This window comes from Gymnoscopelus braueri, assembly GCF_963280865.1.
Source record: "Gymnoscopelus braueri genome assembly, chromosome: 5".
NCBI lineage: Eukaryota > Metazoa > Chordata > Actinopteri > Myctophiformes > Myctophidae > Gymnoscopelus > Gymnoscopelus braueri.
In genome coordinates, this window is record NC_137606.1 from 30,518,006 (window position 1) to 30,536,422 (window position 18,417).

The window sequence follows — 18,417 nt, forward strand, 5'->3', positions numbered from 1 at the left end:
CACACACACACACACACACACACACGTCCTAGTCAATCAATGACGATATGACGATGACAAACAAACAGACATTTGGGGCGTGGAATTAAACCAATTGTAATAATAGATAGTTGTGAATGTTCGGAATTTGCTTATCAGGATGGAATATGAAAAATCGGACGGATCCTTCTGGATCACTTGACTATAGAGATAATGTGTACCGATTTGCATGATGTTTGGCAAAATTTGTAGGAGTAATATCACTATTTATTCTTTGGCAAAAATGGGCCTCCTGGTGGCGCTATAATAGGGCAATGTTAAAATTTGCATTTGTTCCTCAACATAAGTTTCACTGCAATCGGACGCTGTGTTTGCGGCATTTTGTTCAAAACGGGCCACTCCTGCAAACTTTAGATATCAATCTTAGCCAATCAGGATGGAATATGAAAAATCCGTCTTGATCACATGACTATAGAGATCATGTGTACCAAAATATGGATAAAATATGAAGGAGTAATATAAAAATAATAGTTTTACGGCCTCCTGGTGGCGCTATAAAAGGCAGATGTGAAAAATGCAGGGCAAAGGTTTGACATTGGCCTCTAGGGAGTGCGATTACAAAGTTTTACACAGATCGGGAGTGTGTGTGCACAGTTTCGCTGCCATCAAGCCACCGGTGCCAGAGATTAGTTGTTCACAGACTGAAGGACGGACGGACGGACGGACGGACGGACGGACGGACGGAGGGACGGACAGACAGACAGGGTGCATAGTCTCAGCCATGCCTTTCGGCCTGGTGTACTGTAACAAAATAAATTACATTTTGATTTCTGTTCGCAAAACATTTTAATCGTAACTTAATAGTCTACAAGAAACTACAAAGGGTTCTATATGGATTCTCTAGTAGTAACTATTACTGTGTCTAAAACTGTACAGACACCTTTCATTCAATTAAAGGTGGTGGGTTTAAATCCACAGTGCTGCCCCAAGTTCAATTTCAACACATACACTTGTTTGATTGGCAAGTTGGCAGGTCACTGGTGCATCTAAAATACCTATTTCAAGCCTTTTCCTGGGATGTCATGATGATAGATTTGTCAACCTATAGACATATACTGTAATGGTTGTATCTGCTGTCAGTCAACACACTGTATAATATTAAAGGACGACTTCACCCATTATCAACCTGTCTTCATATAATTGGTCCTCACTAATGCTCATGATAACATGGCACCATTTTTGTCTGCTCAGTCTGTGTCTCAGAGGAGGGCTGTAGAAGTTCAGAAACCCGTCTACCAGTGACATCATCGATGGGGAATCCAAGATAATAGAAACTACAGGCTTTATATTCCTGGAAAGTTAGCATGCTATAATGGAAGCCATTGTTCTCGCGTTAATACAAATAAAAATAATAAAATCTTGAAGATGTTCTTCATTGTGTGACAAATGGCAAGAATAGCTGATCTGTGTCAATGTGACATATTCTTTGAGAATAGATTGTAGATTGGCTACTTTCATTTGACACAATTAGATCAGCAAAAATAGTTCATCTACAAGCTCTATGTATCGCAATGTATCGCAATACAACACATTGTGAGCTTAGATCTGCGGTTTTGCCATTTGCTTTTTTTTCTCTTTTTCTTTCTCTGCCCAAAATAGGGATGCCAGTGTTAATGTGGCACTAGGATTATACTGTATGGCATGAGCATAGTGGTTATTATCCGCCTAATTGCCTCTAATTGCACTACACTACACTGCATTTCTACACTGTGTGAAACAATATTTTGGACCATCTTTATTCAGAGTGTACATGGAACAAACAAAAATCCTCTCCTCCTTCATTTGACACAGTAGAATCCTCGGCGTTGATTTAAGTCTATAGTGTACACATTTATCTAAATAGACACGCAGGTATTTGGGTAAATCTTTACACTCTCAAATTAACACTTTTATATTACTGTGTATACGGCCAATCTGCCATAAATAAAATAATACCAACATGAGCATTAATATTTAATAAATGTGTACACAGTCATAAAACATGAACTGACAATTTAATTATATGCCACTGCATTTGATGAATAGTACTGGAGTTCATGCATCTAATCTTGCATTTAACAATGAAATCAATAATAGCATTAATCAAGTTCTAGCATCACTACACAGTGTGAGGTACAAATATGACGCGGGGAAGGAGGTGGAATGAGATAGAAAGAAAATATGTCTTGCAAGCAACAGAGTAAAATCTTCACTGCTCAGTGTAACTTTGAATCAAGACTTTAATTTGGCACAGTGAGAGAGAGAATAAATGGTGCTAGCTTGTTTGTTAAAGGACTTACTCATCCTGGTGATTCTTAATAAATGTAATGTATTTGTCTGTGTCAAAGCTGAACACACACAGGACAATAGACTGGCTGGAAGGGACAAGCCTGAAGCAAATAGTGGAGGTGACACAAAGCTTGTTTAACTGTGTGCTTAAAAGGCAACATAGCCAACACTAAAACAAAAGTCCCACAGCATATAGTAGATAATCTAGGAATGTCACCGACTATGTGTCACATTTCCAACACTGCACACTTCATGAAATTGCTTGTGAGCCTTTGAACATAGTGAGTAAATTTACTATACTGTAACACTGCTTCCTCCAATAATCCATTCTAATCATCTTCCTCGGCTATGGGAATGCTGAGGCAGGAGAGAAAATAATACCTCTATCCTCACATATCTCTCCCAAAATAGTCTAAAGATGTATGAAATGTCAGATTAGCTCCAATTCTCAGCAGCCAGCTTTCAAAGAGGGGTAATAAATGGATGGGAAATGCACAGTTTGTCTAAGGTATTTATAAATCACTCTCTACACATACTCCGCCCCTGTATGGCAGATTTACATTTTTATGAGTTTTAACATAATCTGGAATAGCAGATTCCACAGTAGCATATATTGTACTGTAGGCCAGACCAGGCCATTTACATTTTGAAATGTGTCTAATATTGATGTAATCGGGGACCTTCCCTTGCTTTCAGCAGGTGATGCCACCCGCCTTTCTTTCATTTGCCAACTAAACTTAAAAGCGTAGTACTCTACGCTTCAACATGCACAAGGTATTTTTGGCTGTACCGCAACTGTGGGGCCAGCCCTATAAACACAAATGTCTTACTGAGTGATGAAGTTACACCATTGGCTAGCCGGTTGGCCAAACAACAAACTAGCCAATCGCAGAGCAACCGTTCCCCCAGACTACGAGATGCCAGTTGGCCTGACAACGTCATAGCCAAAGATGCTTAATTTAGAAACCAACCCACGCTTCGCCACTATAGGGGCACAAATGGTCTCCTAAGTGGGCGCTGTCTGACGGCAGATCTCGCAAACGTCCTATGTTTACTGGTGCTAGATCTGTTTTTGGGACAAAGAAAGGTCAATAACAAGAATCGTTCAGAAGCTGTGTTCACATTCTCTCTCCCATTGGAATGAATAGACTCCAACCTACTTCCGGTCTCCTAAGGGGCAACCACCAACAAGTCACACGGGAAGTAAAAGCCAGTTGGGCTGTCTTGCTGTTCTATTCTATTTGTCTTGGTCCTAGCTTATTGCAGAGTGATCCAGGCTATGGAATGGTCTCTTAATTTCTTTCTCTTTTTTGGGCGGTGAAACCGCCCCTATAAGTGAGGTTTGGATATTTGTACAACAAATCCTGCGCTGTGATTGGCCAAAAATGTACAAAATTTACCCCGCCTAACCCTGCACCGTGATTGGCCAATCACAGTCTATTCAGGACTGTGATTGGCCAGTGTCACATGACACATGTGCATAGCCCTATATAAGAAACCATAACTTAAAAAAAAACATAAATTTGTTTTTTTTAAGTTATGGTTTCTTCCATCATAAAGAGTGTTTCAATAAATGTATTTATTTTTTGTACATGATTGGTTGACATTCAGTATTGTGATTAGCTAGCAAGACACCGCCCACTTCACACAGGGTGTGATTTTTACTTTGTTTATTGGATTTTCCACAGAAGCGTTCAACATCAAAAGTTGGTACTATGCAGATATGTAATAGCTTCCTCCAGTGCAAACCATCAACTACAAAAATTGCAATAAACAGATTGAATTAACATCCAATCACTGAAAACATACAGGAAATACAGGTTAAATAAAAACAAAAAAACAGAAAAACACAGACAGATAAACAAAATAAAACAACATCAGTCAAACAGTACATATCCATGACACATCTGTAAATCTGCATAACAGCACAACAACTCCGCCACAGCAAGCCCATCACATCAACATTCCACCAGACCTCACGTATTCTTCATCAGGGATGGATTTTAATTCTGGACAAATTGAAAGAATGGACCCCATACCTTCCCAAACTTATTGGAGGAGCCACTTAATGAGAATCTAATATTTTCTAGTTTTAGACAGTACAAGATGTCTCTTATCCAGTGAGTGTGAGAGGGGGAAGTAGGTGATTTCCAATTAAGCAAAATGAGTCTTTTAGACAATAGAGTGACAAAAGCCAAAACATCCTACCATTTCAGTAGGGCTCTACACTGAATTACCCTCACATTACATAGATTACAACATACCATAATATCTTCAGTCCAAAGTAAAAGAGAATGTGAGTGCCGAGTTTCAAGTCGATCAGTCACACGGCTCTCAAGATGCGTGAACTACAGGCGCACACAGACGGATGGACAGACAGACAGAGATTTAGCACATTTATAGTAGGATGGTCCATTACTTTTGACTTAATCTTAATTGCTGTAATTTCTTTAATATATCTATACACTAAAATTATATATTTTGGAGGCACTGTTAATGGAAGTAGTCTACACAGAGTAGATACTCTGAAGAGAATAATTCTTCCTATCAATTATCAATATTAATGTTTTAAAACATTTCAGAATATATCCTCAAATTAATTTGTATAACAACCCACAACACATAAACAAATGGGGCAGAAAATAAACAAAATAACTTCCTTGACCCCATAACTAAACACAACTGGTCCAGGGCAAGGGGAATGTTCAAAAGGTGCTTTCCAATTAGGCATTAATTCGTCACACAACCTCCCACTTTAATTAAATGTACCACATCAAATGGAGATGTGAAATATGAGGTTATTAATGTGATGACCGATAATGAGTTCCTGCCAAGTGGGGGCCTCCTCGCCCAGCAAAAGCCCGTGCCCTCTGAAAGCTGGTGGCATCACGGCTTAGCCCTAATCCCTCTGCCCGTCAGAAAGACACATTTTCCTAATTGCCTTTTAACTTATATGAAATTAGCACCTACCTAAGTCAAATTATCGTGGTGCGATGTGGATAATGGGGTGGTGGGAGGCGGTGGTGGTAAGAGCATGATAGGCTGGTTTGTGAGCTCATTAATTACTGTGTTGCCAGGGATGGCACTAGGGAAGGGAGAGCTCCAGAGTGGGGATGCCAGGATAGGGGGCTCTCATGGGGACGATCCGCGGGCATTAACTCTCTCCTCCAAGGCTTATCCACACAATGCTCTAGGCTTTGCCAGGGGGAAAGAATACTGAAGAGGATTCTGCGTGTATTTTGTAGAAATATGGCGACACAATAAAGTCTACTGGGCTGTTAGAAAGTGGTCCTGGTGATATCAAATGTCTATTGGCATTACCGAGGTGATCTCAGCAGAAAATAGTATTAGTTTTAGTCGCCGTTCTACACATAAAGCCAAAATGTAAAGCCATTTGGAGTGGATCATTGACCAAATAAACAGCTTTCCAATGAATGAAGATGGACAGACTGCTAGTAACAGATTGAGATTAAGGTTTTTACATAATTTAGGATTATGATTAAAGTGGGAATTATCATGCAGTATTCAACAAGGTATAGGTCTGGGTTTAAGGCATAGGGTAGATTCCATGACAAAGAAGATGCAGCAACCTTTGCTTCTTCTAGTCTTCTGTGGTTAAATGTTTCCATAAAGTTTGACCTAGATCCTGTGACTGAGTGTCACGTCAAATGTATTTTTCTATGACAGATGGTGAAATATCTTTAGCCATTCATCATAAACAGTTGGCCGCCTCATAAATCACCAGTTCATTTGTTTTGAACTGTGTCATATGCTGCTAATGCATTTTCTGACACATTCTGTGTATTTCTATGTTTGTATAACCATTTCATTTGAAACATTTAAGATATTTGTGCTGTCATGAGTCATTAGAATATCTGTTTGTGTCAACATCGTCTCTCTCTCTCTCTCGCTCTCTCTCTCTCGCTCCAGACAGATGGGAAGCTTACACAATTTTCAAATGCTACTACAGCCTAAAAGTCTGTACACCAGAAATGCTGAAAATAAGTAGAAAATAAAGCAAATGTGCCACCCCTCCACTTCTATTTCACCTTTGCAGTTGTATAAATTAGACCTACTGGAGATTAGTTGGAACCTACTGTATCTAGCTAGCTGTCTAACAGAAACAAATATATAATCTTTGCAGATTTACAGACTGTAGCATTCAAAGATTCTGTAATAGTTCGTTGTCTGGCTTGAGAGACTAGTATCTCACAAAATGAAGAAGACAGGTGTAATACGCATTCATTAGCCTCATAGTAAACTGTGAAAACAGCTATATCAGTACTCTGTAACTCTTGGCTCATCATATTCTCTGTCACAGTTTCCTTCATCCCCATGGCAACCACTTTTCTCCTTATCCTGGCTAATCACTAAAGTTGACCTTGATAAAAAAAACAGTGCCCAAGGGACCACTCGTACTTTTGTGCTATTGTAGATTCTGAAGACAGACACCATTTCTAATAATAGCCATTTATTCTAAAAAAAAGACATCAATGACTGAATATTTGTGGTGTCTAAAGATGAGTGATGCGCATAGTGAGAAGTAAAACATTTTAAATAAAACAGCATGCCAGAAACAATTTAATGATAGAAAACAGAGAGGTATACACTGAGAAATATGCAGTGCTGGAGGAATTAAATATGGTTTCATCTAATAAATGACTTCATGAATTTGTTCTATTTATTACCATTGATTTCTGTTTGCATTCTTTGACAAAGGTTAAACATCTGGGCCACAAGGCTGGAAGCTTATTGTACTTGTGTATGTCGACCGCGGCCACAATTTTGTGCTGTTAAAATGAAATATACAGAATTATGCAGTGTCAAATATGTTCCTCTATGTAGTTATTTATCTGCCCTGTTTAATATGAGCAGAGCAAGTCAAGGCAGAATCCATTAGAAAGACCCCCGCCCCATCTCCCCACAGCTCTGCATACATCTCATCACGGCCCTAATGATCATAAATGCAAAACAAGACATCTCCCAAGCACTTAACTCAATGCATCAAAGTTAAAGCTGTGATCCATGATAGGTGTCAAAGACAGTGTTCCTTTTATATTCTCTCATTAGCCATTCTGCTGATAGCACCCAGCTTCGACACTATCAATTATTATTAGTTGGGTAAATAGGTTTCTAATAATGATGAACTATATTCTGCTTGTGTAATGAGGGGAATATGACTTGTGCATAGAAAAGATCCTGTTGTGAGGGAAAAGCTGAAGAGATTTATATGGAAGTGATACTAAATTGAATGGCTGACTCAGCAGCCACACATAGAGACTATAATGTATGGTAACTCTTCCTTTTGCTTTATATATTTAGTGTTTATTTTCAGTTCATTATTAACCAGTTGAAATGACATAATTTATTGTTTAGTTGTTTTATATGAGTTCATTTATGAGTTTTCTTTGAGATACCAGTTCTGTGGGAGGCTGCTGACATAAATGGACATTATGGGCTGGCCAAAGGAATGGGGATCAGCTGCTCCAGATCTGCAGCTAATCTGGACAATTGGACTGCACCACAGTCCCTCTGCACTATGGGGTGGGGCAGGGGTTCTTAGAGTGTGTGTCAATGGTAGTCTTTGTCTTTTCCCCCTTTTGTATTAACAGTGGTCTGACCCGTCCCTATATATTTCCACCTTCTGTGTCATTCTGGTTAGTTCAGTTTTCAGTTCAGTTGTGTTGTTTGTCTGTTTAGTTATTTAGTTTAATTTCCTTTCTGTTGAGCACATTTGTTTTGTTAAACCATTTATTTGCAACAACGAAAAAAGAAAAGAGAACAATATTTTAAAAACAACAGTTTTCCCTGTGTCTCTCCTTCCGACCAACTCGGTCCCTGACAGGGGAGCTACATTAAATTTAAACCCTTGGCTTGTACAACCTCATGCATTGGTGGTTGGTGAAATATTCAAAGAAAAAAGAAAATCACAAAGCATTTTGTTGGGGGTCAAAGAACATTTAAAACCTGTGCAGATGAAATACTGGCCAAGGTGACCACAAATTGGGATATATCCTACTGTATATCAATTTTATAGAGCTCTTGGGCTCCAGGTTGGCTAATTATATCTGACCTAAGGAACATGGGGCCTGATAGTCAACCTCTGGCCCTGACTGGCCTCACTTGGCACTGCTCCGTCCATTAAACCAAATGAGTATATGAGATATAGCCCATAAGAGAAGATTTGTGTTAAAAAAAAATCAAACAAACTAAATTTGCTGGGGACCCCCTGGAACTCCCTCAAGAACCCCTGGGGGTCCCCGGACCCCACTTTGACAACCACCGCTGTAAGATACATCACATGAGAATGTTGGCTGATGTGTAGTACGATGACTTACTGTACTGTACATGCTTTGGTCAAGGTTCATATTTATCGGCAGCACAATTGATGGGTTCAAAAGTTAGACACACAGCTGGTGCAAAAGGACTAAAAAAGTGGGTCTAATGAAAAGAGAAAGCCCACCACAAGAATAAAGGCTGTTGTTGCATTTCATTTCTCCATTTTCTTTCGGTCTGAGCGCCCTGTCCAGTCTACAGTATGTGCTTCTCCAAGTAAGCATGTACTGTAATATTTGCTTGCTGGTTACGGTTATGGCAATTAGTCAAACTTGCACATTGTCAGTGGAATATTGCTGACACAAGCACATCGAGAAGGCCACACCATGCGTTGGTGATGGTTTTATTGGTTTAGGCTCACAATCACAGATACCTACGGATAATGCATGACATCAATGCAAAGAAGACGGGAAGTCCACACACTGTATTGAATCTTCCAAGAAAAACTTTTAAATGCAGAGGCCAACGTTTCAACCCAACACAGGTCTTCATTGGGTCTGACTTGATGAAGACTGATCTTGCCACTGACGGGATATTTTGTTAGTGCCTGCATAGAACTGAGAAAACACAAAGCTGGGTAATTATCATCCATATGCGCCAGTTCACTGGTGTCACAATTGAGGCCTGAACATTTAATTTGTACAGTTTGGTGTGATATTCCAATACCAGCATGCATTGTCTTGGCTCTAGGGCTGTCACAACAATGCAAAGCTCAATATGTTCATAAGATAAATTGCCTAATATTCAGATGCATGAAGCAAAGGTTATTTTGTGGTAACGTAGAACTGGTCTGACTCTGAACTGGTATGATGAAGCAAACAATCACGATGGGGTCTTGGCAGCTGAACGTGTACATTTTGGATACCAAGCATTTCGATCTCCAGCCATATCTCCACGATAAGTCAGTGTGATAACACAATAGTTTGTATATGACGACCCTGTATATGATGACCCTGAAACAGTAATGACTCAGGCAGGGTGGAGATGACAGCATTCCTGTCCATTTGAGAATTCACATGCACGTAAACACTGCAGAATAATTTCTTGCTGAGAAGTACAAAGTCATGAAAGCTTAATCACCACATTACAGAGACAAGACGCCCACACCCACCTTCTCTCAGACAGGAAGAGCTATAAGACCGGGGGGGGGGGGGGGGGGGACACAAATGCTCTGCCGTTGTGTTTACATACTGTATAACCATTCTCCTCAACCCAAGGATTATAATCACCCCCATTTAAATGTGTGGGTGTTTATATGTGAAGTAGTCTGATTCCAGCAACACAAGTTAATGTACCCCTCGGAACTATTAAAGCCCATAACAACACACAAGGGCTCCATATGAAAAAGTCAACGGTGTTGACTAATCGTCCTCAGAAACGTATGTTTGCTAATAATGCACTGCCAGTCATAATTATGCCCACAGCACTGACCTATGTGTACAGTACACCGATTAAAGATTGTCATGCACTAGACAAGAATATTACTCATGAGCAAAACACAGAGGAAAGGTTTCCAGCAAAGCATCTGCTTTTGATGTGGCAAATTTATGCCTTAAAGCTGGTTAATAGAATACAGTAGGTATCTTTTCTGAGGCAAATCATTCGCTCTTCGAGATTAAGAGAATACTCTGGAAACGAGAAGTAAAAAATAAGGGAAAGCTGTTGAGATTGAGAAGGGAAAAAAGGAAAGGAGAGAGAGAGAGAGAGAGAGAGAGAGAGAGAGAGAGAGAGAGAGAGAGAGAGAGAGAGAGAGAGAGAGAGAGAGAGAGAGAGAGAGAGAGAGAGAGAGAGAGAGAGAGAGAGAGAGAGAGAGAGAAACACAGTTGAAGTACTGTAGCTGTAAGATGGCTTTCCATAAGGTAAGCTCTATGGGATCTGTGACTCCAAGCCAAAGGTATCGAAAAGGCACGCGATAGCAGTAATGAAAGAAATGCAATAATAATGCAATAATGCAGGTAGGGTGAGTCAGCTGGGCCCCTGGCACTTTCTCCACTGTACAGCAGCTGACCTGGTTTCTCTGCTGCCTCCTCTCCACAGCAAACATGGGACCAAGGTGCTGGCATCAATAATAAATATACACAGTTACTGTTGCCACAAGCCCCCAAGCTGCAAAGGCTGCGATGTCGGCTTATTAAAGTCCCTCTCTTCTGTTATTGTTTAGCCCTGAAGAAGAAAGTGGTATTATGAAAAATAGGACAACAGTGAAGCTTTCTGTGCAGGGTGCAAGGCCAGGCGCTGCTAAATTGTTACCGACCTCGATTGTAAAATTAGGGCCGGGCTTCACTATCCTGTCTGGTTCTCACAGGCTGCCACATCACTCTTGTTAACACTCTGCTTGCCTGGTTGAGGGAAGCGTCAGACACAACGTTAAGGAGAACTCTCTGGAGGTCCACTGGACTGACCTGCTGGACTGACCCATGATGTTAGCAGGTCACATTGTGGACTGACAAGGTTCTGTAGTATACCTGACATACAGTAACCTCTATTGATTGACTCCACCCCAACATTTAAGGTGTCTTGACTCACGGGAGGTCAAAGCTGCTGTGAGATTCTCTTTTATGTGCTTGTGTAGGTGAGAGAGAGCATGTGTGGTGGTTGGTTGATGTGGTTTTCTGGGGGAGCTGTTTATTCATGCACCCTTTCTATAATCGCCACCATAAAAGAAACAAGAGGCAGCGAGAGACAAGCAACTGGCGATAAATGACACTTCTCCCAGTGGTGTAATAACTTCCCCATCCATCAGTCAACCTCAATTCACATATGCCTGTATGGTGTTCTTCTAGTTCCTGCTTTGTTCACTACAGCTTTTCCCTCTTGGGAAGAATTACAGCGATAGACAAAGGGATTGATTGAGCTATGCCTCCTTTTGATGCTTATTTCACCTCAAATGAAACGGTATTGTCTTTCGACGAGGCTCCTGGTAAAGTCAGCTCCGACAATAGCCACATGATAAATTACTAAATTGTAAGGCACTTTAATACATTCTCTCATTTCAGCCAGGTCCAATGTTTCACCCCCCCCCCCCCCTCCCCCTCCAAAAAGACCTTGAAATCAATTTGAGGTCCCCTCCCCGACTCAACTTCTCCACTGCAGCAGGGTCCGCCATGAGATCGATTTCACAACACATTCCTGTAAATGATGCCTGGCATGTTGGAGTCACTAACTCCCTGCTGAGAAAAGGGACAAAACAAAGGTGCCGCAGGGGGAGGGGTTGAAGGTTGGGTGTACAGTATACTGTTTGGAAAGCCAGAGTTAGGAGGAGAGATAGAAAACGGGTCTGTGATGGTAGAACATAGAGGTGAGTGTAACAGAAAAGACAAAGATGTCACTGTTTCAGAAGAATAAAAAAGCATGCATTGTTTTTATACAAACATGCTAGGCTGAGGTGATACGAGCCTACAGAGCAATGCTTATTTATCTGTGGAGAAAGACACATGTCACCCTGTTCCACTGCCAGACATTGAGGTCATAAATTACCTCTCTAAGCCATCAATCTGCACCGGGGGACAGCAGAGCACAAATACCCATACTCTCACAGGCAAATGCACACACAACTCATAATTATGCACATTTGCATGTTCCAACACACACAGGACCAGTGCAACAGCGGCCCGGTACTGACTGCGTTCCCCTGATACTTTCTGCACAAACTTAGTACTCTAACTGCTGTAGTGTAGTTTGGTACAAACACAAATAGCAGTGTTCTTCCTTTGAAATCACAGCAGCAGCGGGAAGATGTGATGCTGACTTCTTGCACACGGCTCGTCCTAAAACTTTCATTTTGATCCATCTGGTTCATTTCCCATGCTCTTTCATCCCAGGAAAATAACTAAAATAAGCTCTTATTTGTGCTATTTTCATATGACACAAAGTATTGTAAGCCACAAACACTAGCTCACACACACATGCACGCAGGCGCGCACGCACACACACACACACACACACACACACACACACACACACACACACACACACACACACACACACACACACACACACACACACACACACACACACGCACGTACTTTGATGAATGTCCTTTTTCCCTCAGTATAAACTCCAGCAGAAGCTTCCACTCACATCCAGTTAGATCACTTTAGCATTAATAATGCACAGGCCTTTATCTTCCTTCCCTGACCTCTTAAATCACTATCACAAGCTGTTGGCCATGGATTTAAAGCGCCCACTTATTCTTCCGTGCTCTGGACTCAATCCATTCCTCTTCATTATCAATATTATTATATCTCGATCTCTCTATTTTTTTGTTTTGTTTTGCCTTACAGGCATCATGAGAATATCCAGGATTATTCGTTGAGAAAGGGGGGCGTCCGGGTGTAACTGGGGTAAAGTTCCTGTCCACCACCATGGATATTGGGGTTCCACTGGACACAATTAGCCATGTTCACACCTGGGAAGCTGTCCTACAGGTTGACAAAGTGGTGGGTGGATGGATGGATGGATGGATGGATGGATGGATGGATGGACCGGCTGACCAGCTGACATTGCCATCCTTAACCTCGTATTTTGGGTATGTCTTTCTTTTGGGGCGTGTCACATTTTGAAAATATGTTTATGATTTATGAAATAAGTTTTGAGGTTGTAGATTGGCTATGTCCACACGACACAGTCGTAGGACGAAGTAATGCTTGGTGAACTGCAGTGTCCTTGTCTGTTGTATAGGCTATAGGTATCTTCTTCCAGAAGTTATCATTCCTGAAAAGTCACAACAAAATCAAACATAGTTGTAACATGTAACTTGAAGCTGTTCTGAAACCTTGTGGAGAGAAACAATCTCCCATTTCTCAAGCCCTACAGTAAGTGTGTGTCTGCATGTGAGCGGGAAAGAGTGTGTGGGTGTGCGTGTGCGTGTGTTTGAGAGTGAAAGAGGGAGAATCTGATGAATTGTCTCATATGTGGCTTCCATCAGGAGCTCAGTGATTTATGGGGTTAATAACTGGGTCCATTCACAAGCCTGCAGTCCTGTTGTTTTTCTGTTTGTGGTTGGATGACAGAAATAATACAGCCAAACCACCCAGTCTCTTTATTCTGGCCTCATTCAAAGACCCATAAACTCAGGTCCTCATTTGCATTTTGTAATATTTGCTAAAAATTATGTGGAGGAATGTGTCCGTTTGTCTGTCTGTCCGTCCGTCCGTCCGTCCATTCAGACGGTGCCTGTATTTGAACTTGGTTCCAAGTAAGATGAGCACTGCAGCATAAGTGAAGCTGTCTTTTGATCCATTGCTAACACACTGCATTTTATACTCCATTTTATTATCACTTGAGCTCCTTCAACCCACCCTTTCAATCTTCAGTGGGGCATAAGATGTAATTTCTATATTTTCATCCCACTGCTGTAAGTGGTAATGAAGCCACAATGGTAACAGGGTACCAAGACAGCATAAACTACAGTATATAGTATTCCATGGCAATACAGCACTTTTCCTGTCAGGCCAAAAAAAGATTGCCCTACCCTCTATCATGAGACCTCATATTTTATTCACCACTAGGTCTCACTGTTTCTCAAGCTTCCACACAATAGGCCTACAGCTAAAATGGTAAATACAATAAATGTCACGGTTTCCTCTATGAAGAGAACAAGGCTCGTTCAAATCCATATGCTAACATCCGATGGTGTGCATTCTTAAATTCACACAATCAAATGTTTCACTATTTTCCTACTTGCATGCATGTTCTTGTAAAAGGCAATTATAATAGCACAATTAAGGTGACAAAATAACAGAAAATGACCATGCGATCAAAAACATTGACTCTAATCTACAATATATGCACCTGCTCCAAGACTGTCTGGGGTCTGGGTAATTGTGTACATCATTTTCAGTCTTATAATGGGGGCAGTCGTTATACATGCAGTGTAATAAAAAGATAATTATGAATCCCCCAACCGTGTTCTGTCATTTGGCAGGCTCTTTAACACAAAGCATACGTTCCAATGAGGCTCAGCTAATCTTCACAAGAGAAAAAGGAAATTGGCTCTCTTCAACTGACTCCATTCCACTTTTCATCTGTGGACTTGCTAGTTCTGAAACCAACATGAAAGATAGGGAGATGAGCGGAGAGTAGAAGAGCACATGAAAGATCCAAAGTAAGTGAGAAGTGAGGGGGGCCACTGAGAAAGATGCAGAGAGAGAGAGAGAGACAGAGAGAGAGAGAGAGAGAGAGAGAGAGAGAAATGAAGAAGTGTGCCACCACAAAGAGCAAATGAAAGGGAGGAGGAAAGAGTGAGGCGGCGATGGTAATATGTTTACTCACTTAATGCAATTGTAGTGCTGATTGCTTTATCAACACAGAGAGTTGTTATTTCAGAGGAGGGAATTAAAAAGATAGATGGATGAGAGAGACAAGGCACACGGAAATAGTAACAACGGAAGCTGGTGGATGGGAATTTATCATAATATATGGATAAAGCGAGAAAGTCATTCCCGGGGTGTGGTGGCTACTGAAGCTGCTCCTTCAGCGACTGAACACTGTCAACAACAATGTCAACGACAAGGCTATATTTGTGTGGCTGCTAACCTCAGCTGACAAGAGTTAACAAGGAGTTGCTACCTGTACCGCTTTTTAATTACTGTATTAAGTGTTGGGCAGGAAGATAAAAGAGAAAAGGTATAAGGCTAAATGGGTGCAAATTCATAATACTTCAGGTGCAGAAGGAAACAAATTACCCTATTGATAAGGGCAACCATGGAGGGAATGATGGTGTGTTTGGAACAATCGTCGCAGGTTGATTGATCACCTCACTTCAGCTCTGTGTGTGTGTGTGTGTGTGTGTGTGTGTGTGTGTGTGTGTGTGTGTGTGTGTGTGTGTGTGTGTGTGTGTGTGTGTGTGTGTGTGTGTGTGTGTGTGTGTGTGCGTGCGTGTGTACTCATGCATGCTGCCTTTGATTAATTACCTGTAGAGTTATTCTACCTAGGTTATCAGAAGGCAATTAACAATGAATGAGAATCGACTATTAACAACTGTCTTTGCTATTGTTGACATACATTTGTTTCCTTGAAATTCCTGCACTTTGCTCCTCCTCAGAACAATTGCTGTCAAAAGCTACCCAAATATGAAAATAGCTGTCCGCATGCAAGGAATTCAATGCACACATAATCTGTTCGACAGCAACGGCAGACAATACTGTTTTGCATGCAATTTGTAAAATAAGAAGTCTTTGGATTTGATAAAAGATTCTACATTCTCCTGATTGTGTTTTGAAGTAGCCTTGAATGTCTTCGTCTTAACTAATGCAAACCCTTTTGACAGGGACCCGGCTTTTAGACTAAAATAGATCCGTCAGCAGTCTTGAGTTTACTTAGCGCAGACAGATACACACACTCCCTCTCTCTGTCGCACGCACGCACGCACACGCACACACACACACACACACACACACACACACACACACACTCATAGAAACATGCAGACACAAACTAACAAGACATACAGTATACAGTCATGTCATAAAATGTGGTTCAGGTAGCAATAGGTATTAGGTACACACCTAAAAAATGCATCCACACAAAATGCACATTCACACAGATTCCAACACATTTCCGCACATTTTCTAGTGCACTCACATTAAACTCACAGCTCAAGCTGGGGCCTTGATCTGAAAAAACAAAAAACAAAAAACACACCAATCCAAGGATAGAAAAGCACTTTTCCGACATGGGGCCGATTGCTGTGAAATGGAATGGAAACAATGACACCTATATAGTGAACAGCAAGCAGACACACTGTAGTGACAGACAGACGGAGAGATCAGGGCTAACATCACATCAGTGCCACTGCAAGTGCCTCGTTTCATCGGCCGTCAGAGCCGTTTAGGCAGAAGCTGTTAAGACGGCCATCTTCTATTGACTTCAGAGCAATACTTATCTGCATTAAGGATTAAACTGCTGGGGACAGTCAGAGTGTAGATACTAGCTAATTTCACATCCCTCTACCCACAGCATTTAGCAACACAATGGTTGACTATTCTTCAGACATGGGCTATCTCTGTACGCTTGTACAGTAGATGAAAGAGCTTGACTTTTTTCTCTATTTTCCCTTGTGTTCTTCCTCAATGCTTATTTATCACCCAACCTTTGCAGCCGCATCCCAAGTTGAAATGGTTGAGTTCAAACAAAATGTCTTCTTGTTAATTATCCCCAATTCCTCATCGTCATGAGACCAGTCTTCCTCCTCTCTTGCATTTGAATGAATTTGCATAATAATGACTGTTTGCTCCATGCAGTGTAAATAAGCTGCTGGTGCAAGGCTGGGTGTCCTAGATCCAGGACCTGTTCAGAAACAGGTTAGAATCTGCAAGGATCCACTGTTGGTAGTACCAAGACACCAGAGTCTCAACGGAGGGCAAGGATCTCAGGTTCAAACCTATCGACAATGACAACATCATCACCACTGACTCCTCTGAAGAGGAGAGCCACATGCAGCAGTTCTGCATCAGGACCACCAAGGGGCCATTGGTGCATGTCAAACTACACTTCCAATCTCAGCAATCTCCATCCATCAACCTCTAGCTCAGTTTAGTTGCGTACATATTCGAAAAGCAATAATAATAGATTTGAGTCTTAATATTGTACCGTGATTGAGTAATTTAAATTACTCAGCACTAATGCCACCTATCACTAATCTTAACCCCACCATCCACTTTGATAGATGTCTCCAGGACATTGTCTGCAACGAAACACATTTCAGTGGTGTCCAAACATGCTGCATTTCCCAGGATTTAATGTGCTGAGGACATGAGGTCCCACTAGCTCGCTAACATCCACCCCTCCCTGCCGGTTATTTATGAACCTGACTCTTATTAACGAGTGCTAAGAAGACTGATGGGCTCATTCACCTGTAGGCTGTTTGCTTGTGTGCATGTGTGCATGTGTGCATGTGTGCATGTGTGCATGTGTGCATGTGTGCGTGTGTGCGTGTGTGTGTGTGTGCGCGTGTGCGTGAGAGAGAGTGTGTGTGTGTCTAGTGCAGAGCATGTGTGTCTAAAAGATTGATGTATTTACCATGTTGATGGTTCACGTGAATGTAAATAATGCTAGCCATATATATATATATATATATATATATATATATATATATATATATATATATATATACTTTTAATTCACTCACATTAATGACACAAGAAGCAAGGAATACCACAGAGCAACATTTGCAACATGAAGAAAAGTGCAGCTGTATTATCTAGGAAAATATGAATGAATGAATTAGGACAAATACTTGCAGATACTGTATATGAAATTACTCAGATCAGGATCAGGGGCAAAAACCAAACTAATGCTATTGATCGATTTCATGGAGTTATAGATAATTATCAATACATATATAAGTGGTACCAACCTTGATTACAGCTCAGCCTCATGGTCGTCTCTGTGTTTCTAACGGGGACATGTTGGTCTTTTATTAAATGTATGGCAAAACAAATTCATGTAGGGAAACTGTACAATTTGCTTATGAACTAATCACTAAATGGGTAAAACTGTAACATGCCTAGATGTGTGGAACCCTGCAACAGACTTACTCATTTGGACCAGCAAAATACATATCGTTGCTGTCCAGCAGAAACCAGCTAAACTCCATTTTTCCGCTTTTGCATTTCTTTCCATAAATCAGTGCTATTGAACACCCTTTACGTTTGTGTGTTTGTGTGTCAAAATATTGAACTAACGAAAAGTATTAAAAAGCGCTTCTGACAAAACCAGCTAACTCCATTGGAACAGATCGTTAAGCATTTCACATTGCACGAGTTTCTCTCT